This window comes from Canis lupus, chromosome 23 (genome assembly GCF_003254725.2).
Source record: "Canis lupus dingo isolate Sandy chromosome 23, ASM325472v2, whole genome shotgun sequence".
In the NCBI taxonomy this organism is placed as follows: Eukaryota; Metazoa; Chordata; class Mammalia; order Carnivora; family Canidae; genus Canis; species Canis lupus.
The window spans coordinates 5,005,116-5,033,067 of NC_064265.1; the positions used below are offsets into that span (position 1 = coordinate 5,005,116).

A 27,952-nucleotide genomic window follows, 5' to 3' on the forward strand; every position below is an offset into this window, starting at 1 on the left:
AACAAATGTTTTACAAAGTTCATCTGTTGCTAGATGGAAGACTAGGCTGGCTGAACGGCCTAGGGCATTTCACGGCAGGGCTCTGAGCTCTGCCTCTTCATTGGTTCAAACAGGGCCTGGTCACCTCTGCACCAAGGGCCACCCTTGGCCTGGGCTGGGAACGCTCAGGGGAAAGCGAGGGAGGAGTGTCAAATGCTCAGGAAAAGTCTGAGTGTTCACTCCCTCCACCTCTGCAGAGAGTGGCTTTCCCAGGCCTTCTAGGAGGCTGCTTCCCCCCCCCCAACCCTCCCCCGCCCCCCCCCCCCCACACAGGAAGTGGTTTATTGCTTTTAGAACAAAATAAGATGCTATTAAAACTTTTGTTAAGTGAAGAGAAACTGTTAGAACATGAAAACTTTTCTAAAACAATATTTCTGTCAGCTGATGGATGTAGGCACTTCAACAGAGAAAACTGCTCGCCTGGAACAACTGCGTGCAGCCTGAGCAAACCACCTCGAAGCGGGCCTTGCGCCTGCGGCAAGGGCACTGGGGGTCAGGTCTGACCTCCTTGCCCTGCGCCTCCGGCGCTCCCTGTCCAGCACCCACTCGCGGCTCTTCCTCACCGCCCCGCCGCGCGATCCTGCAGGGGAGCCTCCCTCTCTCGGGTGCATGCGGCCTCCTGGACCTCCTCCTCCTCGTTACTCTCGTTACTCTCGTTCAGGGGCTTTGGCATAAAGGTCGAGGGCCCAGAAAACAAGCAGAGGTAGAACTTCTTTGCCTTGGCACCATTGGGGAAGTCCACCACCCCGCCACCGGTGGAGCCAGCCCTGGTGGCCTGGGTCGTCGTCAGCTCCAACCGCTCGGAGTCCTCCGGGTTCAGCTGCAGGACGGCCCGGCCTCCACGAACAGCACCGAGGAAAGTGAAGAAAAAAAGCAGTACAGGCGCTTTGCAGGGATGTCAGACCTCTTGTTTGCATTACAGAGCCACTGTAGAGCAGAAAGGCTGATACAACCATCAGAGGAGCCTGGTTTGAAGGGGATGCCCTGGCCCATGTCCCCCAGAAGCAGGTCTCCCTCAGTGTCTCGGTCCAAGGCTGCATCCAGCATGGCAGGGCTGATGCCGATGCCCACCCAGCAGTGCCCTGCATCGGAGAGATCATCTCCACTCAGCCCAGAACCACAGCCAATATCCAGCAGGTAACAGGGCTGACCCTTGGGCAGACAAAGGAGCTCCAATGCTGTCTAGCCATCTTGGTCTGGACATCAATCACTCGTGAGTTGCACGCGTATTTCTGTACATATATATGTATAATGGGATATTACTCAGCAATCAGAAAGGACAAATACCCACCATTTGCTTCTACATGGGTGGAACTGGAAGGTGTTATGCTGAGTGAAATAAGTCAATCGGAGAAGGATAATCGTTGAAGAAGGGGAGGTGGGTGGGAGGATGGGGTAGCTGGGTGACGGGCACTAAGGAGGGCACTTGATGGGATGAGCACTCGGTGTTATACTATATGTTGGCAAATTGAATTTAAATAAAAATTAAAAGGAAACACTACCATTTGTAAAATACTGTGAAGAGAATAAAAAGACAAGCTATGGATGTGGAGAAAATACTTCATAAAAGACTTGTACTCAGACTATAATAACTCTCAAAACTCAATTATAGGAAAATAATCAAATAAAAAATAAGCAAAAGATTTGAATGGGCACTTCTCCAAAAACTATTCATATAGTAGAGAACATAAAAATATGCTTAACATACTTAGTCATGAGAAAAATGCAAATTAAAACCACAAGGTCATCCCACTACACAACTATCAGAAAGGCTAAAATGAAAAAGACTTACTGTACTAGATGTAGATGCTGATGAGGAAGAACAGTGACTCACAGTCTAGGTAGGCTTCTAAAATGGTCCAACTGTTCTAGAAAATATTTTTCAGTTTCCACAAATGTTAAACATATGCCTATCATTTGATCCAGCAATTGTACTCCTGGGAATTTACTCAAGAAAAATGAAAATATATGTTTTTTATTTTTTTAAGATTTTATTCATTTGTTCATGAGAGACACACACAGAGAGAGAGACAGAGAGAGAGAGAGAGAGAGAGAGAGAGAGAGAATGAGAGGCAGAGACACAGGCAGAGGGAGAAGCAGGCTCCATGCAGGGAGCCCGATGTGGGACTTGGTCCTGGGACTCCAGGATCACACCCCGGGCTGAAGGCAGCGCTAAACCTCTGAGCCACCGGGGCTGCCTGAAAACATATGTTTATAAAAAAAAAAAAAAACCTGTTGGGGAGTATTCATAGCAGCTTTATTTTTAATAGCCAAAACCCAATGATCATTCAGAAGTTAAAGGATGAACAAAGTTCAATGTGTCTATACAATGGAATAGTATTCAACAATAAGAAAATGATGAATGACTAATACAAACGGCAAGGATGAATCTCAAAATAATTATGCTGAGTGAAAGAAATTAGGTAATAAAGAGTACACATTATGTGACTTATTTATATTAAACTCTAGAAATTCAATTTTTTGGTGTCAGAAAGCAAAGCAGTGGCTACCTGGAAGGTGGACCAGGAAAGAGACAGGGGGCAGGGAGATGCTTCTATGGGTGATGAATACGTTCACTATTTTGGTTGTGGTGAGAGTTTCACTGAGTATTTATATACCAAAACTTATTAAAATATGTGTTTTAAATATATTCAGTTTATTATGTATCAATTATATAGCAATGAACCTATTTTTTAAAATCTTGACTTTTGACTGTAAACTTGAGGAGGCAATCCTGAGTCAGGACCTAAGATCAAACATGCTGTGCCATGGGCTGATCAGGCATGAAGTATCTGGCAGAGGTTTCACTATAGTGATGATCATGTGAAGTCCCCTTAGTCTATTTACATGACATAGTTCTGTTGATTTCTCTTTATTTGTTTATAACTGATTACCTTGCAACCTAATAAATGGTGGCCAGAGTGTTGCTGGTTATGGGCTCAAGGACAGGTATCTAGAGTGAGGCCTTTAGCCTGATGGCTTCTGGGGGCGTGCAGGTGAACCAAGAGGCAGTGGGTTTGGTGACTTCTGAACAAACAGGCTTTTTAGCTTTAAGGATCCTGGTTTCCATAAGGATTAAGATACAAATTTGTGCATCAGGGGTTCATTCCTAAATTCAAATCCACTTGTACAGCACAGGATGCCCTTCAGTTGGATTGTGATTTCTCTTTTAAAGCCCAGGAACTTTCATCCTAAGCCACTAAAGTTAGAGAATCACCGCATTCTTCCACACAAAGCCCCCAGAGCCAGAGATATAGGCTTTCGCTTGGTCCCAAACATTCTTCTGTCTCTAAGGGGTGGCAACCCTTGAACTTTTCAGTATTGAGGTATGAGGGGAACCTCAATGAAGACACTGGGATTCCAGGATTGAGAATAGGGCTGCCTAAGAAAGACACGGGAATCAAGCAGCTGTGAATGCAAATATCATTTACATTGAGTCTAGATGCAATGGTGTGGGACTTAATGGGATAGTTTCATTGAAGACAGGGGTAGAGGTTGTGAATGCTGGGGCTATTGTTGAATTCCTATTAGAACCCTCTCTGTAAATGATACAACTACACATAATGAATACGTCTTTCAGCGGCTTTTACTCAACTGTTCTTGGGAATACAGAAGTGGAAGTTCACAGCACATGACTCCGGAAAACTCCTGCACACCTTTCTTATCCCTTTCTTCTTCTAGAGTCTTGCAATTTAAAACAACTTTTCAATTTTTTGCATTAACTCTGTGTTCTGTCTTTCTCTCCCCCCTTTCTTCTGCTGTGCCAGTTTCTCTCCTTGTCTTCATTCCATTTCCTCAGAGAGTTCTGTGCCCTTTCTTTGTTTATTGATCATGTAGTTCTACTAGCTACCTTGCTCTTTCACTCCTAGGAGACAAGAAAGAGTGAACATCTGTGAATACTTAACCTCTGACATTTTCTTCAGTCCTTGTCTCATCACAATGATTAATTATCTTGTTTCAGTGAGCATCTTCAATATCTGCAAATCCTCAACCCCTGACATGGGCTTCTCCATTCCCCAATTCATTTTTTTTTTCCTGAGTACTTACACTATCTAACTTGTCCACATATTTTATCTAATATATTTTTTTTCAAAATCATCTGTTGTCCTCTCCCCAGTTAGAAATATAAGACTCAATAGGGCAGAAACTTTTACCTTGTTTGGTCCATGGATAGATTTCGAAAACTTCAAACTAAATTTAGTGCAGGGATTGGTATTCAATAAATATTTATGGAATGAATAACTGTAATTCTTGCAAGGAGGCATCTTTTTTGGTTATTTTGCCTTTCAGAGCAAGTCACTCTCTGGATGTCAGTGACTCCCATTATTCTTTATCTGGGACTACTCCTTAAATTTTCTCCAACCATCTGTTGACTTCTCTTGGCTTATGAGTGTTTAGTAGCAATAGGCAGATTCCCAATTATTTTAATATCTGACATCGTTATTCCAATATAACATGGTCAGTCTCCTCTTAGAGGTTACATTTCCATGCAAGGGACAATGAGAAGACTCTCTGGGAATCCCTGCTCTTTGGGTACTTGGAACATTAGCATCAGGAATCAGAACTGAATCTAGATGCAAGGTTAACCAGTCTTTGAAGGACACAGATCTAGCTTTGAAATTGGATTCTGCCACTTACATACTATATATCCTTTGACCAAATCCATAACCTTTTTGGGCTTCAGGTTTTTTTCCCCCAACTATAACACCAATGAACCAACAGGCTTCACAGGCCATATATTAAATGAGATAGTGTATGTAAAGTGCCAGCCCAGGTCAGGACATATGGGAAGGCCCCCACTAGATAAATACAGGTGAAAAAAAGAGAGAGAAAGAGAGAGAAGAAAACTGCATATTCAATAAGTAGAAGTCACAGAGAGAAAGCAATTTGGACTTGAAGAGTAATATTGGGGCAATTGGATGTATGCAATAATGAAATGACACTCCTTCAGAGAAGAGTGAGTCCCTGTAATGATATCTTAAGGGAGGATAGGTGACAATGTATCTGGGAAGATAAAGAGGCAAGATGTGCACTGGGTATCAGAGATGCTCCATGTGCTAGTTCAAGGTCCTCTGAGAAGTGGATGCCAAGATGGGATTAAACCTATGAGAAGTTTCTTAGGAAAATGCCTGTGAGAGACAATATAGTCAGGACCAGAAAGGTCTGGAGAGCCTCAGACCATGATGCATTCTGATCTAGAGCAAAAGAGAGAAGGAAGATAGAGTGGAAGTGTCTCAGACTTTCTTGCAGTTCTAAGCAAGGTGTCAAAAGGTCATTGAACCAAAGCCACTGTCAAAGAAGTCACATGTCTCCCAGGAAGATGTGTCCAATATGGACACATGTTCTCAGTCGCTGGATGGGAGCAGCTAATGGGAAGGGTGGCGGTGGTACAGTGATGGAGTTCAGAGAGCAGTAGCTAGGTCCCGAGTTCAGTAGCACTCATGGAGATGGGATTCAAGCAGAGCCTTCCCAATTCTGTTACACACAGCACTACCTTTCTTCTTGATTTCAATCTGTGGAGACTCAAGGAGAGCTCAACACTGTGAGTCCCTGAAAAGGGTCAAACACTTTCAAATCTAGTCTGAGACTAGATTTAATAATCAGTATTCTCAGAGGGTTCAGCAAATCTCAACAATCAATCTTTCCAAGAATGTTGACATTTAACTAGAATCCTTGTTTTGGATTGAATTGCACTTTGGCATTAATTAACTCTAGAGGTAGGAAAAAATTATTTTAATTTTTTTCATTGGGTCAACTTTAGCAAGAATTGGATGAAATGAAAAGTCATTTCCTAGTGCTGCAACTAGGTTGAGTCCCTCAGTTAAATTAGATTAATTAATAAAGTGAGTATCTATTCTGTGTCAGACACTGTACTCAGTGCTGATGAGATAAGAATGACTAAGAAATGGATCATGCACTCAGGACATTTGCACTGATGTCACATAGGGTATCTTATTCTGTTGACATCCGGCAACCTACTCTCATTTCTTAAAAGATGGCATTCTCCAAACCAGTTAGGGTCCTCACAACGGTAGCTCAGTATCTGCATTGCAGGATCCATCCACATCTTCCTTTCCCTTCCAGCAAGGCACAAAGGAAAAAGGACAGATTTAAGGTCAAATTCCAATTGCCTAAACATGTAAATTTGGGCAAGTTTCTTAACTTCTACAGACTTTCATGTCTTGCCATGAGAACTGGGGAAATGAAACAAAATAAAACAAAAAAAAAAAACCCTCCTACTTTCCTGGATGTTCTGAAGATTAAAGACAATCTATGCAAAACATTGTTGTAGGTAGGTCTTAGCACATCTCAGAGGCTCTAATTATCATACTTTCATTCTTATAAAGTGACACAGGATTAGCCTGAACCTTCTCCTGCTATTATGATAAGGGGTTAAGACTTGTCACAAATAACCTGCTTGACTTTATGTAATTGCCTTTTATTTTTTTTAATTTTATTTACTTTTTATTTATTTTTTATTTTTTTAGTAATTGCCTTTTAAAATCACAGTGTCTATGCCAGGAAAATCAGGTAGTGCAGATGCCAGACCCCTTGTAAGACTTTGGCTTTGAAATCTGGAGCATCTATTAAATCATGGCTACTCCAGTCAGCCTTAGATACATATCTGACTGTTTATTCATGTAATAAGAACATACAAACAGTTATTTGTTTCTTGCCCCACAACACTATGCCAATTCAAATAAAGCCTTTAAATGACTCATTTTGGTCATAATCATTTTCTCCATTAGCTGAGCTGGTCCAATTAGCTTATTGATTGAATATATTTCAGTTCTTATTTTCCTCAACTATTTCTGTATCATTTGGCATTTCATGAAGGACTCCCTCTTTCCTAGAACATTCTTTTTTCTAGCATTTCTGACATTGAACATTCTTCAGAATTCTTTTTGATCACCTCTCCACCTTATTAATTGCTGAAATATCTGGGACTCCTAGGATCCTGTCAGGCCCCTTTTCTCTAGATTCTTTCTATGGGAAATATCATTAGATCCCTTGGCGGCAAGGGTCACCTGTATATTGATAACTTCAAAATCTGTATCTTTAGTTGAGCTATCTCAGATGAGCTCTTTGTCCATATATCCTACAAAGTGTCAAGAATCTCCGACTGGATGTTTTTATTGATGACTATCAGACGAAGACCAGGCTGCAAGGAATACACTTGTAGCCAAGTAAAATTAGATTTGTTTAGTTTATTGTGGCTCAGGAGAGTTCACACTAGAGTCACCATGGGAAAGAGTTCTGAACTGTGTCTGTCAGAAGGCAAGTCAGTGATTGGGTACCCTGGTGAGCTTTACCAGAAAGCAGGATGATTAAAGAGAGTAGCCACTCCTGTTAGTTGGACCAGGGCGATACTTCACGATTTTTGTGGTTGTAGAGTAACTACAAAATAGAATCCCAAGAGTGGCCTTGTTCATATGGCATAAATATGGTTTATGCTTGGTTGGGGGAATGATGCCTAGTGTCATCTATCACTATGAGTCTATGGATGCCTAAAAATCCCTTCTCCCTACTTTTACACTGATTTCAATCATACTGTTGCCTCAGTGAACCTCCAGTATAGGTTTAATGTCCACCCACCCATACCAACCAATAGCAACTTATGTCTCCTACCCCCTCATCCTGACCACCTACTGTCAAAGTTCAGAAACTTGACTCTTCTTTCTTCTTTTATGAAAAAATATTTTAAATAGTGTCCTAATATATTCCTCTGTGTCACTACCATACTCCTAATTTATTTGAACATTGCTAATGTAATGAATTTTCTAAGTAGAAATCTGATCATGCAACCAGCTTATCTAACAATATTCACTGGCTTTTCCAATACTTTAACCCAGCCATTCCTGAATTGGCTTAGGAAACCTTACAGTATGATATTTGCCAGTGAACTTTAGAAATCACAAATACAATGAGCTATTACAGCCCAGCTCATGCCCTTGGGCAGCTACTAGAGATGACTCCTGTCCCCTCTTGTGATTTGGTCTAGGCATATCATTTTGAGTGGGAATGTCTCATTGGGTGAAAAAAAAACTTTGATAAAAAGGTAGATGAGTGGAAAGATTAATAATAGAATTTATACTTGGGAAGAAACTTATAGTAGGAGGTGTGAAGAAAATAGAAAGGTTGAGAATTGGAAGACAAAGAAGGAAAAAAAAGAAAATGAGGATTTGAGAAAGGAAGAACAATAAAAGGGTATGAATGAATAAGAAAAAATAACCTGTATTTGTGTCCCAGGCATGTGAGGTTTTTGACTGTGATCATCCTATTTTGGCAGATGGGCATTTGTTGTGTTCCCCCGTATTATGTACAAGCGCTGGTAGCAGGCAGGTATTGGTTCTGACTGCTGTGTCTGCCACAGGACCTGGGGCAGGCTTTCAGGATAACCAAACTCTTTAATATACAGACAGGGGTTAATCTTCCTTAGCAGTGGTACTACTTGTTATGGAGATTCCTTGCAGTAGTTTACACTGGAAAATTAAAAAGAAGTTAGGTGTTTTATACTACACTCTGAAATTCAACTAGAGAGTATGTTCTGCTTGGTGGCTGGCTTTCAAAAAATAGCCCCAAAATGATTCAAACAAAATGTTGCACTGTAGGTCAATAGTAGGCTTTGAACAGAGCAATATTTTTTCTTCCCATCTCAAAATCTTTTGGTCCCTAAAAAAGTGAAAGCAGCGAAATAGATTGGGTCACAACTTCTAAACATGTGTTAATCCCTTGAACATTTTGACAGTCTATCAGATTCTACGAAACATGTTCAAAACACACTTCTGAGAAAGAGGAACATAATACCAACCAGATTTCCAAACCTGTGAAATGTGATATGCTAGTGGCTGGAAAAATAATATCACCTACTAAAAAATGTGTTTCTGATACTTAATTTTGCATTCACACTGGGAATAACAAGTGTGACATCACTAAACATACAGGATTTGATGCTGCTATAGTTACTATTACCGTCAATAGTCCAATTAACATTATAAACTGAAAAAAACCTGCTAATGTTAAAATTCATACATATAATCTCTTACTGAAGAGTATACTTCTTGGGAAGAGGGTATTATTTTTATTATTAAATTTTAGTGAAGTAAATGAAATTGGTGAATAAATATTGCCACACCCTCAATTATCTCTTGTGGGGAAAGTTCATTCATTTTATCATGTGCTGTCTGCATACTTTTCTTTACACAGGGTGCAAAAATAGGTTATGAAGGAGGGATTTATTAGCTATCACCGAGATGTGCAAGCTTATAAATAGCCATGGTTGAGAAAGCTATGGTGCACATAAAACACACAAACTGGGCACTGTGGGATTTCAGAAAGACTGTTCCTTTGATGTCAGACATATGGAGAGCAGCACTGCAATAAAACTGGACAGGCAGAAGCTAGGTGTAGGACATTTGAGGTGACAGGGAGGGGTGGGGCACAAAAATCACCACTTTGGAATCATTTCCAGGCATCTGCTGCTTTGATTACATCATTCATCTTGACTGCTTGCAGGGAATCGTTCTGACATTTAAAACTGAACTCCATGAAAGAAAACTCACAAATTAAGATGAAACTAACTACCCAACTCACAGCATGGCTGTTAAATTGAAATGAATCAGTGCATAAGAAACATCTAGCACATAGATGAGTGTGGCACAGAAAAAGGCAAAGGTTCATGTCTTCTTAATAACGAGGCCTATATCCCATCGCTTTCATTTCCCAGGGTTTTAGAATTACCAGGACACATAGTAAGCAGTCACTAATACTTGTTGAATGTATGAAATAGGGTTACTCATATCCTTGGAATTATGTTGGGCCAATTTGACATCTGTTTTCTCTTAATAAGCCATTTCCAACTCAAGTATCTCCATATTATGCCAATCCTTCTGCAATGCCTTTTGGATCCAAACTTTTCTTCCTCTCCCTGCCACCACCCTATTGTGACTAATAGTTGCTTTATACAACAATGATTGTGTTCAATCCCTCTGTAAAACCTCAAGCCCAGCCTCTCCCTTTCTGTCTTTTCCTTTTCTAGATCTTGCCTATCTGTGGGGTGAATCTTCCTCAGATATTTCTCTGCATATTCTAGATGAGTGGTCCTCAGAGCATAGAGCATCACCACCACCTGGGAGCTTGCTCATGTTATTGCTGAGTCAGAAATCTGGGGGACGGGGGTGGAGGTCAGGCCCTCCAGGTGATTCTAGTCCATGGTAACACTTGAAAGGCCACTGATTCAGCTCTTGCTCTCTTGTTCTAGGTCCTACTGTGACTTTCTCTGCTTATTGGTTTAAGTCATACTCTCAGAGTCGCTATTAAAGAGCTTGCCCAATTTAATCTAGCCTTCATTCTTTTATATTGTCATCCCATATGAATGTCCACACACAGTCTTGTTTCAATTAAGATAATGATAGTTACTCATAGGACTTTCATAATATAGTTCTCTGGTGCAGAAAGGGGATTTGAAAAAAAATAGCAAGAGATGAAGCTGTGAAGGCCATTTCACAAAGAATATCATAAACCATCTTAAAGGGCTTAAAATTTATCATAAAAATTATGGGAACCCATTGACGTTTTAAACAGGAAAATAACCATGAGTAGATATGCATTTTAGAAAGACCACCTTAAATGTTATATGACCATTGAGAAGGGGAGTAAAGCAAGGTATACTTAAGTGGAATATCCTTCAGAGAGCTCCTATGAATAAACTGATGACCAATCAACATGATATTTTGATTGCTACCAATTTCTGAATGTTGATGTAGAGGTAAATAAATCATGATACTTGCCCTTGAATTGGTCACAGTCTGCTTGGAGAATCAGTCATATGAGCCTATCTTTCTTTTTGTTTCTTTTTTTTTTCTTTTTCTTTTTCTTTTCTTTTTTTTTTTTTTTTTTTTTTTTTTTAGCCTATCTTTCTAATGCATAAGGAGAGTTGTGTTGAGAGACCTAGGGAAATTGTCATGGCACACATTTGTGCCTGGGGGAGATTGGCCACACCTAACAAGGGAAGCTTATTTTGGTAACTTTTCTGGTGTTCTGAGTTACATTAATATTCTTAAATTTTTTTGTATGTTCTCTCCTCTCCTGAAAAAGATTTAGGTTAGGATAGACATGGCATTTTTGTGTCCTTACATGACTCCAGAACATGGGATACTCAGCAGAAATTAAATGATTTACTGAGTGTGAGTGAATCAATACATAAATGGTAAGCTTACCTTCTGACTTCTAAGTGCCCAATGCTAACTTTTAATACATATAGAGAAAAAATGGCATTTGATGGGTTACCTGGTCCGGAAGGGATTAAAACTAGAGAAGATAGTTAGTGGTTCCCATCAAGCACTTAATAGACCACAACTCTAAAGCAGAAGATGTTAGCCTAGGTGGGATATGAGTTGTTTTTTTTTAAAGAATGGGGGTGGAGGGCCCAAAAACCAAAAAGCAGCAACAACAAAAGAATGGAGGGATCCAAAATTAAGATATTAATGTTCAAAGTCATTTAGCATATGCTTGACTAGAGACTTTTCTTAACCTAAGTTCCTCCTAGACACTGAGATTGAGAAAGGGGCTGATGATAAAGTCTAGGAAGTCATCAGAGGGAACAGGAGTGAGAGACTAGGAGTGTGAAGCAGGAAAGGAAAGGCAGATCAGAACCTCAAGATCTTCTGAGAAACCATAAAGAACAGACATCCAATTTTTCTATCTCAAGGGCCTTAAGAAGAGAGCATTTATCCACTAACTCCTGTGCCCCATTGATCGAGCATTCTGATAGGACTTGTAGGCTATGCATATGTGAGAGTCTGGAAGGTCCCTGTGACTCTATGTCAGAGGATAGTGATAAGGGATGCTAGAGATTGTGCTGTGCAGAGCTGAGGCAAGGTGCTACCAGTTTATAACTGAGTAATATGGGTTATTACAGCAGAACCAGAGTGAATGTAAAAAAGCCGGATGCAATGCAAGGACATGTCTTTTAAACAATTCTATGAGATGGGCTTCATTGTTATAATTTCACAAATAAGAAAATTAAAGATCCTAGAGGATAAGTAACCCACTTATGATCACCCAGGTGAGCATAGCCAGGACTATAGCCTGTGAATGTCTGACTGCAAAGTCTATATGCTTTTCCAGTGACATCTCACAGCTTCTCCCTTAACTCCATAATCTTCAACCCTAAAGTAGTGATGTACTCATCAGTTCCATACTCATATCTGTCACTCTTTGGCCCTTGATGTGCACTCTTGAGTATTTAGGGTTCCCTATATTGTAGACCCCAGGTCATCCCAGCCTAGAGTGACTCATTGTGTTTCTTTCACAATGTTATGTATCTGCCCAGGTCTTGCTCTCCCAAACCTTAAAATGTACCCCTCTATGATATCATAAATGATGTATTTATGAACTTTGACATTTAAAATTACCCAGTAGTACAATTTATAGTCAATAAGACTTTTATTTTTATCTAATAAGGGAATTATTATTTGAGCTTGCATTTCAGAACCAGGCAGTACAGTCAGACTACTGTTTATTTATGTCCTATAAACTTATGATAAGTGATAAACAAAATAAGAGAATGCCTATAATCATCCAAATACATTTCTCAGAAAGAGAAAGCTCTTTGATTCAATATTTATAAGATCCAAAATATTTTATTGAAACTTGTTAGTTGCAGATTTCTAAAAAAAAATATGCAGAACTAAATCTGTCTATCATGGAAGAAGGCAAAAATAGCTAGGAAGGTTAGTGATCACACTGCCTTGAAAGTTATCAGTGTGAGCGCCTGGGTAGCTCAGTCAGTTGAGCGTCCACCTTGGCTCAGGTCATGATCTGGGGTTCCTGGGAATAGGGTCCAGTGTCAGGTTCCCTGTTCAGCCCTCCCTTCTCCCTCTGCCCTTCCCCCCTGCTCGTGCGTGATCTCTCTCTCACTCTCTCTCTCAAATAAATAAATAAAACCTTAAAAAAAAGAAAGTTATCAGTGAGGAAAATTCTATTACCTATTTACTTACTTATTCATTCATTTAAAAATTATTTAAACATGTATCAACTTTTATCGTAAAGTCAAGTCAAGAAATGAGTAAGGACTAAAGGACTATATATAAGGAAAAACAAGGATTTGGTTCTTATTTTACAAATATATACACAAATAGTCATACAATTTTATCTCAAATTCTCATTTGTTAAAGAGTTAGAATCATTGACTTTAATCCCCCAAATTGTCTACTGCCTCCTTCCAAACTATGGTATTATTCCAAGATGCCTAGAATAGAATAGATATTCCTTCCCCAAAAGATAACACTCCAGTATTTAATCAGAGATTGGGTGAATTGGATAATACTGGGGAGACCCTAGAATGTTATTGCAAATAAAAAAAACTTTATGAAAACATGAGAAATTATTTTTCATTAAAAACTATGGCCCATGGTCAATATCTTTCATACACAACGTACAATTACAACTAAATCAAGAAGAAAAATGAACACAAAGATGAAAATTGATTTAAAGACAGGAAGAGACATATCACAAGAGACAAACTATAAACGGTCAATAACAAACTTTAAACTTCACTTTTAATCAAATAAATGTATATCATATGACCCTTTCCTGTCACACTGGAAAAATTTTAAAAATAATCATAACCTCTGTTGATGAAAGCAAAGAAAATTTACACACTTATGTAGAATCAGTATGAATATAAATCTATATAGTGTTTCTAGGTAGTAATTTAGAAATGTTTATCAAATGTCTTTTTTTCTACTTTTTTATACTCCTATAAAGATATTAAAATTGTATCTTTATAGTTTGTGCTTAATGTGAGGAAGATGATGCTTATCTTGGTTTGGTTCCAATGAAGCTGGTGGAAAATGTCCTTGAATATGATAAACGGCAGTCAAGTAAGGAATCAAGGAAGTAAAAAATCACACACTTTCAGAAGAGGCTAGTAAGAGGCTAGTAATAAGTGGAACAGAAAAGGGAATGTTGATTCCTTTTTTTAATTGAAGTATAATTAATAAACGGTGTATGTTAGTTTGGGGTATACAATATAGTGATTCAACAATTCTATACATTTCTCAGTGCTCATCAACTAAGGGTACCCAATCACCTATTTCACTCATCTCCCTACCCACCTCCCTCTGGTGACCCAGTTTGTTCTCTGTGAGTTTAAAGAGTCTGGTTTTTTGTTTGTCTCTCTCTTTTTTTTTTTTTGGTTTGTTTCTTAAATTCCACATATGAGTGCAATTATATGGTATTTGTCTTTCTCTGATTTATTCCTCTTAGTATTATACTCTCTATATCCATCCATGTGGTTGCAAATGACAAGATCTCAACCTTTTTATGGCTGATATCTAGCGTGCATATGTGTGTATGCGTGCATGCATGTATCACATCATTATTCATTCATGTATGGATGAGTATTTGGGTGGCTTCTATATCTTCACTATTGTAAATAATACTGCAATAAGCAAACAAGCAGAATGGTGCATATATTTTTTCAAATTAGTGTTGTCATTTTCTTTGGGCAAATACCCAGTTGTGGAATTACTGGATCGTATAGTAGCTTTATTTGTTTAATTTTGGAGCGAACTTCCATACTGTTTTCCACAGTGGCTGCATCAATTTACACTCCCACCAACAGTGCACGAGGGTCCTTTTTTCCCCACATCCTCACCAACGCTTGTAATTCCTGGGTGTCCACTAAACAGTACAACATAAAGATTTCCCTGTGGTTTTCTGTGTGGGCATCTACCCTGTGTTTGGAATTTAACCCCCTGATTATGAATAATTCTCTTCTGGCATGGAGATACTCATGACTTCCAGACTCAAGAGCCTGGAAGTCACGGAATTGGATTCTCTCTCTTCTATGATTTCACATGGCCATTCTTCTAGTGATCAAGTGTTCAAAATTCAAAGCCTCTCTGAGGGCCCAGATCCTGGGTCTTGAGCTCCATGACAGGAGTTCCTCCTCCTCTGTTATACAGAAAAGGAGAATGGACAAGGAAAACAGCTTCTAAGCCTGTTACTGGGAACCACTCCTCTCTTTTATAGTGCTCTTCTAGAGCTGAACTCAGATTGAATTTCTTCCAGCCCTGCTTCCCTTTTATGATCCATACACTCTGGTCTTGATGCATATTTTCAGTGTTTCAGAACACTATGAAGGAAAATCTTCACAGATTTTTACAGCATTGATGACTTGTCTGAGTTCATCCATTTTAGTGCTCAGGGTGTGTACTAGCATTTAGAGTTAGGGGAAAAAGGGAGTGGTGAGGCTATAGACCATTTCTGCTCCTGTTTGACCATGGCATTCTAATTCTGTTAAGAAAACTTTACACTTATGGAGCAGAGTCCATTAAGTGTCTGCTTTCAGCTCAGGTTATGATTCCAGGGTCCTGGGATGGAGCCTGCATGGGAGTTCCTGCTCAGCAGGGAATCTGCTCCTCCCTCTCCGTCTGCACCCCTGCCTCATATTCTGTCTCTCTCTCAGTCTCTGTCTCTGTCTCTTTCTCTCTCTCTCTCTCTCACTCTTGCTCTTTCTATCAAATAAATAGAGAAAATCTTAAAAAAATAACTGAGGTCACATTCCAGATAATTGACCATTCCAAATAATGTATACATAATGTATATATAATTATATCCATAAATGTATATAATTGCCCTCCAGAATTACTCATTTTTTCATATTTACTTAAGTATGGCTTTTGTAATTTTCCCCTTAGACTTATATTAATTTTTATTTATATTTTCTCCTGGAGAGAGGCATCTCTCTCACCTTTCTCTCTTTCTTTCTCTCACATTCTTAATCTTATTTGTTTGTTTCTAAACAGAGACATTATATACTACATAAAACACTGTTTAGAATGTTCATTTTAGGGCACTTAAAAATTAGTATACACTGAACTTGTCCTCAGAATATTTAATTATATGGAAATATCATAACTCATCACACCATTTTCTTGAGATTTAAAGAGAGACCAGCTGGAATGCTACAGTGAGAAGAGTTCGCGCTTCTATCAGGTAGGAAGACGGGGAAAAAGAAATAAAGAAACAAAGGCCTCCAAGGGGGAGGGGCCCGCGAGGAGCCGGGCTGAGGCCGGGGCGAGTGTCCCCAGGACAGGAGAGCCCCGTCCCGGAGGAGCAGGAGCTGCACCGACCTTCCTGGGCGGAAAGGGGCTCGCGGGGAGGTGGAGCAGGACCCAGGAGGGCGGGGATGCCCTCGGGCTCCCGGGGACACTAACAGACACCTGCGCCCCGGGAGAGTGCGCCGAGCTCCCTAAGGGCTGCAGCGCGCACGGGGGACCCGGAGCAGCTCGGGGGGGCTCGGGGGCGGCTCCGCGGAGGGGGCTGCGGGGCGGGAGCAGCTCGGGGGGGCTCGGGGGCGGCTCCGCGGAGGGGGCTGCGGGGCGGGAGCGGCTCGGGGGCGGCTCCGCGGAGGGGGCTGCGGGGCGGGAGCTCGAATCCAACAGCGCAGGCCCCGGAGCACAGGGCGCCGGGACACAGCCCGGGAGCCGGCATCCCCCGGGACAGGCAGAGGCCGGGAGGGCCCAGGACAGCAAAGACGCTCCTGCCCAGAACTGAGCAGATCAGCGGCCCCGCCCCGGAGCCTCCAGGCCCTGCAGACGGAGAGCTCCTGAGCTACAGGAGCTGACTCCAGGGCTCCAGAGCTGGCTCCGCCACTGCAGTTGTTCCTCCTGGGGCCTCACGGGGTAAACAACCCCCACTGAGCCCTGCACCAGGCAGGGGGCAGAGCAGCTCCCCCAAGGCTAACACCTGAAAATCAGCAAAACAGGCCCCTCCCCCAGAAGACCAGCTAGTCGGACAGGGGAAAAACAAATTACTGACCAAGAAGCACTGGAAAGTTCCAGGGGAAGTCGAGGGATTTACAGTATACAGAATCAGAGGATACTTCACCTTGGTTTTTTTTTGTTGTTGTTTTTTGTTTTGTTTTGGTTTGGTTTTTAGTTTTTTTTTTTTTTTTTTTGCCTTTTGATTTCTGTTTGCTTGCCCCACCCTTTTTTTTCCCCTTTCTTTCTTTTTTTCTCTTTTTCTTATTTTTTCTTCCTTTTTTCTTTTCTTACCTTCTTTCTCTTCTCTCTTTTTCTCCTTTTCCCAACACAACTTATTTTTGGCCTCGCTGCACTGAGCAAAATGACTAGAAGGAAAACCTCACCTCAAAAGAAAGAATCAAGAAACCATCCTCTCTCCCACAGTTACTTAATCTGGATTACAATTCAATGTCAGAAAGTCAATTCAGAAGCACTATTATAAAGCTACTGGTGGCTCTAGAATAAAGCATAAAGGACTCAAGAGACTTCAGGATTGCAGAATTTAGATCTAATCAGGCAGAAATTAAAAATCAATTGAATGAGATGCAATCCAAATAGAAGTCCTAAGGACGAGGGTTATCGAGGTGGAAGAACGAGTGAGTGACATAGAAGACAAGTAGAAGGCAAAGAGGGAAACTGAGGAAAAAAGAGACACTTAAAAGACCATGAAGATAGATTAAGGGAAATAAATGACAGCCTGAGGAAGAAAAACCTACGTTTAATTGGGGTTCCCGAGGGCGCCGAAAGGGACAGAGGGCCAGAATATGTATTTGAACAAATCATAGCTGAAAACTTTCTTAATCTGGGAAGGGAAACAGGCATTCAGATCCAGGAAATAGAGAGATGCCCCCCCTAAAATCAATAAAAACCATTCAACACCTCGACATTTAATAGTGAAGCTTGCAAATTCCAAAGATAAAGAGAAGATCCTTAAAGCAGCAAGAGACAAGAAATCCCTGACTTTTATGGGGAGGAGTATTAGGGTAACAGCAGACCTCTCCACAGAGATCTGGCAGGCAAGAAAGGGCTGGCAGGATATATTCAGGGTCCTAAAGGACAAAAACGTGCAACCAAGAATACTTTATCCAGCACGGCTCTCATTCAGAATGGAAGGAGAGATAAAGAGCTTCCAAGACAGGCAGGAACTGAAAGTATAAGTGACCTCAAACCAGCTCTGCAAGAAATTTTAAGGGGACTCTCAAAATTCCCCTTTTAGAAGAAGTCCAATGGAATAATCCACAAAAACAGGGACTGAATAGATATCATGATGACAATAAACTCATATCTCTCAATAGTAACTCTGAACGTGAACGGGCTTAATGACCCCATCAAATGGCACAGGGTTTCAGACTGGATAAAAAAGCAGGACCCATCTATTTGCTGTCTACAAGAGACTCATTTAAGACAGAAGGACATCTAGAGCCAGAAAATAAAAGGTTGGAGAACCATTTACCATTCAAATGGTCCTCAAAAGAAAGCAGGGGTAGCCATCCTTATATCAGATAAACTAAAATTTACCCCGAAGACAGTAGTGAGAGATGAAGAGGGACAGTATATCATACTTAAGGGATCTATCCAACAAGAGGACTTAACAATCCTCAATATATATGCTCCGAGTGTGGGAGCTGCTAAATATATCAATCAATTAATAACCAAAATTAAGACATACTTAGATAATAATACACTTATACTTGGTGACTTCAATATAGCACTTTCTACACTCGATAGGTCTTCTAAGCACAACATCTCCAAAAACGAGAGCTTTAAATGATACACTGGACCAGATGGATTTCACAGATATTTACAGAACTTTACATCCAAACTCAACTGAATACACATTCTTCTCAAGTGCACATGGAACTTTCTCCAGAATAGACCACATACTGGGTCACAAATCAGGTCTGAACTAATACCAAAAGATTGGGATCGTCCCCTGCGTATTCTCAGATCATAATGCCTTGAAATTATTACTAAATCACAACAAGAAGTTTGGAAGGACTTCAAACACATGGAGGTTAAGGACCATCTTGTTAAAAGATGAAAGGGTCAACCAGGAAATTAAGGAAAAATTAAAAAGATTCATGGAAACTGATGAGAATGAAGATACAACCGTTCAAAATCTTTGGGATACAGCAAAAGCAGTCCTAAGGGGGAAATACATCGCAATACAAGCATCCTTCCAAACACTGAAAAGAACTCAAAGGCTAACCTTACAACTAAAAGAGCTAGAGAAAAAACAGCAAATAGATCCTACACCAAGCAGATGAAGAGAGTTAATAAAGATTCGAGCAGAACTCAACGAAATGGAGACCAGAAGAACTGTGGAACAGATCAACAGAACCAGGAGTTGGTTCTTTGAAAGAATTAATAAGATAGATAAACCATTAGCCAGCCTTATTAAAAAGAAGAGAGAGAAGACTCAAATTAATAAAATCATGAATGAGAAAGGAGAGATCACTACCAACACCAAGGAAATGCAAACGATTTTAAAAACATATTATGAACAGCTATACGCCAAAAAATTAGGCAATCTAGAAGAAATAGACGCATTCCTGGAAAGCCACAAACTACCAAAACTGGAACAGGAAGAAATAGAAAACATGAATAGGCCAATAACCAGGATGATTGAAGCAGTCATCAAAAACCTCCCAAGACACAAGAGTCCAGGGCCAGATGGCTTCCCAGGGGAATTCTATCAAACGTTTAAAGAAGTCATACCTATTCTACTAAAGCTGTTTGGAAAGATAGAAAGAGATGGAGTACTTCCAAATTCGTTCTATGAGGCCAGCATCACCTTAATTCCAAAACCAGACAAAGACCCCACCAAAAAGGAGAATTACAGACCAATATCCCTGATGAACACGGATGCAAAAATTCTCAACAAGATACTAGCCAATAGGATCCATCAGTACATTAAGAAAATTATTCACCATGACCAAGTAGGATTTATCCCCGGGACACAAGGCTGGTTCAACACTCGTGAAACAATCAATGTGATTCATCATATCAGCAAGAGAAAAACCAAGAACCATATATCCTCTCATTAGATGCAGAGAAAGCATTTGACAAAATACAGAATCCATTCCTGATCAAAACTCTTCAGAGTGTAGAGAGAGAGGGAACATTCCTCAACATCTTAAAAGCCATCTACGAAAAGCCCACAGCAAATATCATTCTCAATGCAGAAGCACTGGGAGCCTTTCCCCTAAGATCAGGAACAAGACAGGGATGTCCACTCTCATCACTGCTATTCAACATAGTACTGGAAGTCCTAGCCTCAGCAGTCAGACAACAAAAAGATATAAAAGGCATTAAATTGGCAAAGAAGAAGTCAAACTCTCCCTCTTCGCCGATGACATGATACTCTACGTAGAAAACCCAAAGCCTCCACCCCAAGATTGCTAGAACTCATACAGCAATTTGGTAGCATGGCAGGATACAAAATCACTGCCCAGAAGTCAGTGGCATTTCTATACACTAATAATGAGACTGAAGAAAGAGAAATTAAGGAGTCAATCCCATTTACAATTGCACCCAAAAGCATAAGATACCTAGGAATAAACCTAACCAAAGAGGTAAAGGATCTATACCCTAAAAACTATAGAACACTTCTGAAAGAAATTGAGGAAGACACAAATAGATGGAAAAATATTCCATGCTCATGGATTGGCAGAACTAATATTGTGAAAATGTCAATGTTACCCAGGGCAATTTACACGTTTAATGCAATCCCTATCAAAATACCATGGACTTTCTTTAGAGAGTTAGAACAAATTATTTTAAGATTTGTGTGGAATCAGAAAAGACCCCGAATAGCCAGGGGAATTTTAAAAAACAAAACTATATCTGGGGGCATCACAATGCCAGATTTCAGGTTGTACTACAAAGCTGTGGTCATCAAGACAGTGTGGTACTGGCACAAAAACAGACACATAGATCAATGGAACAGAGTAGAGAACCCAGAAGTGGACCCTGAACTTTATGATGAACTAATATTCGATAAAGGAGGAAAGACTATCCATTGGAAGAAAGACAGCCTCTTCAATAAATGGTGCTGGGAAAATTGGACATCCACATGCAGAAGAATGAGACTAGACCACTCTCTTTCACCATACACAAAGATAAACTCAAAATGGATGAAAGATCTAAATGTGAGACAAGATTCCATCAAAATCCTAGAGGAGAACACAGGCAACACCCTTTTTGAACTCGGCCACACTAACTTCTTGCAAGATACATCCATGAAGGCAAAAGAAACAAAAGCAAAAATGAACTATTGGGACTTCATCAAGATAAGAAGCTTTTGCACAGCAAAGGATACAGTCAACAAAACTAAAAGACAACCTACAGAATGGGAGAAGATATTTGCAAATGACGTTTCAGATAAAGGGCTAGTTTCCAAGATCTATAAAGAACTTATTAAACTCAACATCAAAGATACAAACAATCCAATCATGAAATGGGCAAAAGACATGAACAGAAATATCACAGAGGAAGACATAGACATGGTCAACACGCACATGAGAAAGTGCTCCGCATCACTTGCCATCAGGGAAATACAAATCAAAACCACAATGAGATACTATTTCACACCAGTTGGAATGGGGAAAATTAACAAGGCAGGAAACCACAAATGTTGGAGAGGATGCGGAGAAAAGGGAACCTCTTGCACTGTTGGTGGGAATGTGAACTGGTGCAGCCACTCTGGAAAACTGTGTGGAGGTTCCTCAAAGGGTTAAAAATAGACCTGCCCTACGACCCAGCAATTGCACTGCTGGGGATTTACCCCAAAGATACAGATGCAATGAAACGCCGGGACACCTGCACCCCAATGTTTCTAGCAGCAATGTCACAATAGCCAAACTGTGGAAGGAGCCTCAGTGTCCATCGAAAGATGAATGGATAAAGAAGGTGTGGTCTATGTATACAATGGAATATTACTCAGCCATTAGAAATGACAAATACCCACCATTTGCTTCAACGTGGATGGAAATGGAGGGTGTTATGCTGAGTGAAGTAAGTCAATCGGAGAAGACAAACATTATATGGTCTCATTCATTTGGGGACAATAAATAATAGTGAAATGGAATAGAAGGGAAGGGAGAAGAAATGGGTAGGAAATATCAGAAAGGGAGCCAGAACATGAAGGCTCCTAACTCTGGGAAATGAACTAGGGGTGGCAGAAGGGGAGGAGGGCGGGGTAGGGGTGGGGGTGACTGGGTGACGGGCACTGAGGGGCACACTTGACAGGATGAGCACTGGGTGTTATTCTGTATTTTGGCATTTTGAACACCAATAAAAAATTAATTTTGTATTAAAAACATAAAAATAAAAAAATAAAATGTTATTTTTCTCTCAAGTATAAAAAAAGTAGAAACAGTCCACTATGTGTTAAGGGTACCCAGCTCCTAATGTTTATCTTCACAATCCTAGCGCATGGCTTCTCCACTTCAAGGTAAAATATAGTACAAAAAAGATCTTCTAGAGAGCTCTAGCCATGATCTATGCATTACATGTTGGAAGGAGACAAAACAGAGCAGTAGGAAAAAACACCTCCTAGCTGACTTGACTTTCTTTCAGAGCATTCTCAGAAATTCCATATTAAACTTCCAATCACTTCTTATTTGCCAGAACACCCCATGAATATACTTAGTCACAAGTGAAATTGTGTTGGGAGATTTTTTTCCCACAATAGCAATATGTCCCATGAAAAACTCAAGTAAAAAGCAAATACTGGTAGAGAGGAAGAGGAGACTAGATATTGGGGTAGGCAACTAGTAGTCTCCACAACAGCAAATAATAATAGTAGTAATTGTAATAATAATAATAATAATAATAATAATAATAATAATATAGTGTGTTACTAAATAGTCCTTTGATCGTTAGTAATACAAAGGCTTTGTTTAAGGTTTGGTAGACAACCGAAGTTCTTTTGTATGTTGTTCAGGCATATCTTTTGGCCATTTTTTTTAATTGAAAAGAAACATGAAATATTCTTGTGAAAAGAACTTGACAACAAAATGGCAGAGATATGACTGCATATGAAGAAGGAAAGCATGGAAACAGAACTAAAGGTGAATGCTGAATTCATTTAAATATAAAATGAAGACCAAGTGTCTTTTGGGAATGTAGTTGCAGAAAGTAAATACTAGGAACTCTGACAACATAAAAGCAAATATGATGAAAACAAAACCTGGAGATGGGAGATAAAGGAAGTTGTGAAAGACTGTGCAAATGTCCTTATATATTTTTTAAATACTCTGTTAATAGCTTCTGCTTAATTTAGATGCACCTTAGAAAGGGATGAAGGAAGTTGCAGAGTACACCAGTGGAAGAGATAATAATTAGAATATGTTAATAACAACAACAAAAGTAAATATGGAAACCTAGAAGGAACAGAGGAGGTGACAAGAGATGCAAGGTTCTTATTTTTTCACCTGCTGTAAAGACACTCAATATAGGTTGTAAAAAAATGACCCAGAGAGGTATGTGTACTATAAAAAGTAAGTGTAATCACTTAAAAACCATAAGGAGACTCTAGATCTTTTAAAATATAAGAAGGAAATCACACACACACACCACATATCCTAAAATCTACATTAACCACGTTGCAAAAAGACAGAAAATACTAAAAGGAAGAAAATTACATAAAAGGATACTAGGGGGACTGATTCTGCTAGTTCAATAGAAAAATGACATAAATTTTAATCTCTCGAAAGCATTAAAGGCTCAGATTGCATCAAAGAGTAATGCCCAATGCATATTACATGTAAGAAACATCTAAAACAGTGTGACTCAGAAAAGTAAAATATAAAAGGATGGACAAGTGAGTACTGAAGTGTAGCGGCAAAAATAAGTGAAATTGATGTCAAGCTAGGAGTAGGGGGAGTTTTTAAGGGATCACCATTAGATGATACTTAAACAACTATTTTAACTATGAGGCTCAAAAATTTACAAAGATAGCAACAATAATGGAAATGTATGAACTGACTTTACTTATGAATATTAAGGTCAAACTAGAAATTACATATAAAAACATAACTCCATGAATTTCAAAAATAAAATGTACCATGTCCCAAATGGTAAGTATGCAAATATGGTTCACTGTTAGAATATATAGCAAATATGGTGGTTTGGTTCTTCCAAGGCATATGCCACTGTTGAAGAGGCTAAGCAGCTAAAATTCTGCATGTGATGCTTTCTCTGTGGCAGAGAGACAGATGACCAAGTAATCACTTGAAAAACCATAAGGAGACTCTGGATCATTTAAAATATAAGAAGGAAGTCACACAACACACTGACACCCCACATATCCTAATATCTTACATCACCACATATCTTATCCTACATAGCCACACTGCAAAAAGAAAATACTAAAAAGAGGATGTTAGTTGCCAAGACCAAAAATTACAAAGGTGATTGATGGCTATCTCTGATCTAGATCTTAACTTGAATGGTGATTTCCTTAAGTTATCAAGCATGGAGGCATCTCTCTGACTTCAAGATCCAGGTGAAGGTGGTGTGATCCTGGACTCAGTGAGATGTTCAGAGGTACCAGCTGCTTTGGGGGGTCAGTTCTGCAAATTGTTCTGGAAGCATCTAGAAGGACATTCATACTCTTAAAACATACTCTAAACAAAGATACTTAAATGAAATGAGATAAACTTTCTCATCTATTCAAATGGCAAAAGTTTTAATTTGGTAATGTCGGTACTAGAAAGTTGTGTAAATTATTATTTCTCTTCAGCGGAAAATTAAAAAAAAAGCTGAGTGCTTAGATTCAGTGATTCCAATCTTTTGATTTGTACCAGGAAAAGTTGGCCAAATTGTTAGGACTAGAATGTTCTGCACTGCTCTGTTTACTATTAAACAAACAACAGTAAACAAACAATGGTCAAAATGTATTTAAAAATATAAATAAATATTACAATAGGCTCTTTTATAACCATTACAATATATGAAGAGGATATATACATACATTATTATGGAAAGATCTCTAGCATGTGTTACTAAGCACAATAAACAAAGATCATTATACATGTACACTATTAGCCATTGTATAAATATGAATGATGATTATCTTTATATTCATAAACAAGTATACACTGATAAATGCATTTTAAAAATTGGTCTTAAAGGAATTATGTGAGTCTGTTGTCTTGGTGGCTTTGGACCACAGCACTTGGAATGTGAGAGGACAGTTTTCTTTACACTTTTATTTTTCTATATTATTTGGATTTTCCAAACTTGACCATGAGATGTTTTCATTACAAAATTTATCCACATGGATTATTTAAAAATGTGAGATTGTAGGCATTTTGCCTTCTTCTTAATTTTATTAGTAGTTTAAAGGACCTCGTTAGTATGTATGAAGGGCCAGGGTATCTAATTTTTCTTAAGAATTAACTAGGTGACCATGAAACAGTTTTCCCTGAATTCTCTCTTTAATTTATGCCACCATGATGTAAATCCTGTAAGACTGATGCCACCACTCTATGTGTGAAGCTTCAGAGACTCAGAAGTGTCCATAGCACTAGGCTCATGTCACACACAAGGTAGGAGATAAGGAATTTCAACACACACGCTTTTTCCACATGCTGTGTTTCTTCCATAGATCTTTGCTTCCTAGTATCCGTAACAAAAATTAACTTCCTTTAAATAATACATTTCTAATATTAAAAGGTATTTTAGTTCTAAGAATGGGTGAATGTTTACTTTTTTCCCCATGAACAAAAGTGGAAGATAATATGCCAGGATGACACTGTCTCAATAAAAAATGATATTCATTATTATAGCATATGTAGTTGTGTGATATCTCCTCGTTTAATGACTTGCTATGCATAAGTGCCAGAAGACGAACTTGACATTTGATACTGATACAACTCTAAAGAGAAGACCTTGTATTGTGGCCTAATATAGCTTCCTTAATGTGTCAAGTGCTTTATTTTCCAAAAATGAAAATGTAGGGTTTGTCCTACCCAGAGAAGTCAACAGTCCCCCTGATTTTATATTTTATTTTTTTCTTCCCTCTCCAATGACCCTTCCCAATCTCTTTATTTCTCATGCCATGTGACCCTTTTCCTCTTTGTTCCCTCCATTCCCATAACCTGAGTTTTTGAAAGTGTCAGTGGCTCAGGACCATCATGGTGAGCAACTCCTGTATGTTGGCATTAGCGAGATGCTATAATTTGACCCTGCATCAGTAGACATTTTTGTATTTTAAAACATTTTTCCATCCCCCATCAAAGGAACTTAAGGAAGAGGATGAAGATGAGAGTTTCTTGCTTAGAACTGAGCAAAGGTATATGATCTACTGATCTACTGATGTCCTGAGACCCTAGAGGCTGCTTTTGTCTAAGGAAAGGTCATTTCTGTTTCAGTCTTCTTGTAGCCCCAGTGTGGATGCTGAAGAATGAAACATGGGCTTGAAAGAAAGCCTGGAAGAGGACAGAGGCTAAATCTTGCTTGTCTTACTTTGTCTCTGTTTCTCTTAGTCTCATGTTCATCTTCTCTTCTCATTACCACAGTACCTCCTCCAATGCCACCTTTTCCAGGAGGTCTCTGCCTTACCTGGCTGGAGGAGAAAGAGGAACCAAGAATTGGCTTGTAAAAGCTATTTTGTTTACCTGAAGGCTTTTCCTAAATCCTCTTGCTCAGAAGCCTGCAGTGCTTCCTGTAGCACCTTTCTGTGTCTAGGCTGGACTCCACCACCTAACACAAGGCCCTCTGCAGTTGGCCTCCCCTGTGCTTCAGTACCCTGCTCCCATGACATCCTATCTCCACCCTTGGCCTCAAGCACCACACTAAACTCCAACACCTAAGTACATAGAAAAACCCTCTTCACTCTGGTAACTCACACATGCCTCAGGGCACCTCTCCCTCACTGTACCACCTTTTTGTCTCAATTGCATTACATTCATTCTGTAGATTTACATCATGAGTCATCAGCTGTAATGGTAACATACAATCTCTTCCCTTGGGGTGCTCCAGTCCACTTTTTCTATAGGGGTTCACTGTGTATCACTATAGACCATGTCCCATGGCAACTGCATAAGCATAATTCCTCCTCCACCATAGTATAAGTTCTATTTTATTTATGTCTGCAGCTTCCCCTCTTCAGGGCCTTGCACATGGCTCAAGAAAACATTTCCTCTATGGCAGTGACTGATAGGAACTACAGGTGCTCTTTGAGTTTACTGACAGCCATATCATGGACTACTGTGAACAGAAGGCATTCATATAAGACCCAGATTTTCTGAGATTTACCTCCATTTAAAAAATTTTGTCTTATTTTCACAAATCTTGAATTCCATATTAAAAATTTGGTGACAATAGTGTTTTACATTTCTCTTTATGTGAAATATACTGCTCAACACAGGAGTATCATTTCTACTCTAAACTCAAAGCAAAATTCATTTTTCCCCTATATTGTACTTTACTTGTAGTTGTTCCAATTCATATGAATGTAAACAAACAAAAACACAAGTTTGATGTCTGTGTTGTATCATCAGTAAGACTGAAATCAGTGCAAACTCTTCTCTTGACCATCTCAAAACTCTTCTTTTTTTGTTTTGTTTTGTTTTGTTTTCAAAGGTCTTCTGCTGCCAGCACATCTCATCAGCAGCTCTGCAGTACTTTTGCTAATGCATGCCTTGAGTACTGGGGATCAGAGCTTTCTAACCACTGGAATAGAATTTTCAGAACCAGGAAGAGAAGGAAGGCCATGATAATTGGAGTTAATGATAACTGTTTCATGTAAAGGTTTTCTAAAGTCAGACATCTGAATGTCCTACAGGACCAAGGTTGGGATGGAAAGAAGTATTTTTTCCCCTAAGCCCCAAAACTGAAAACTTACTGAGGTTGAACACTTCCCACAAATCAATGTCCTAAAACCAAATATCTTCTGCTAAATATGGAAGTGGATATGTTTCAATATTCATTTTTCCCTCTCCCAAATCTCCTTCCCTTCATCCTTCCTATCACTCAGCTCCTGCTGTCCCTCTGATCACCAGCTGCACCTCTTTCTTTGCAGGACTATAGCACTGAAGCAGCACACATTTTAAAGCAGAATTTAGGACTTGACACAGAGGAAGGGATCC

General features: G+C 39.5%; 1 pseudogene; it reads right to left on the minus strand.

The window, feature by feature from the left end:
- Positions 1-438: 438 nt before the first annotated feature.
- Positions 439-26,625, minus strand: LOC112668887 (probable 18S rRNA (guanine-N(7))-methyltransferase; annotated as a pseudogene).
- Between the last annotated feature and the right edge of the window lie 1,327 nt (positions 26,626-27,952).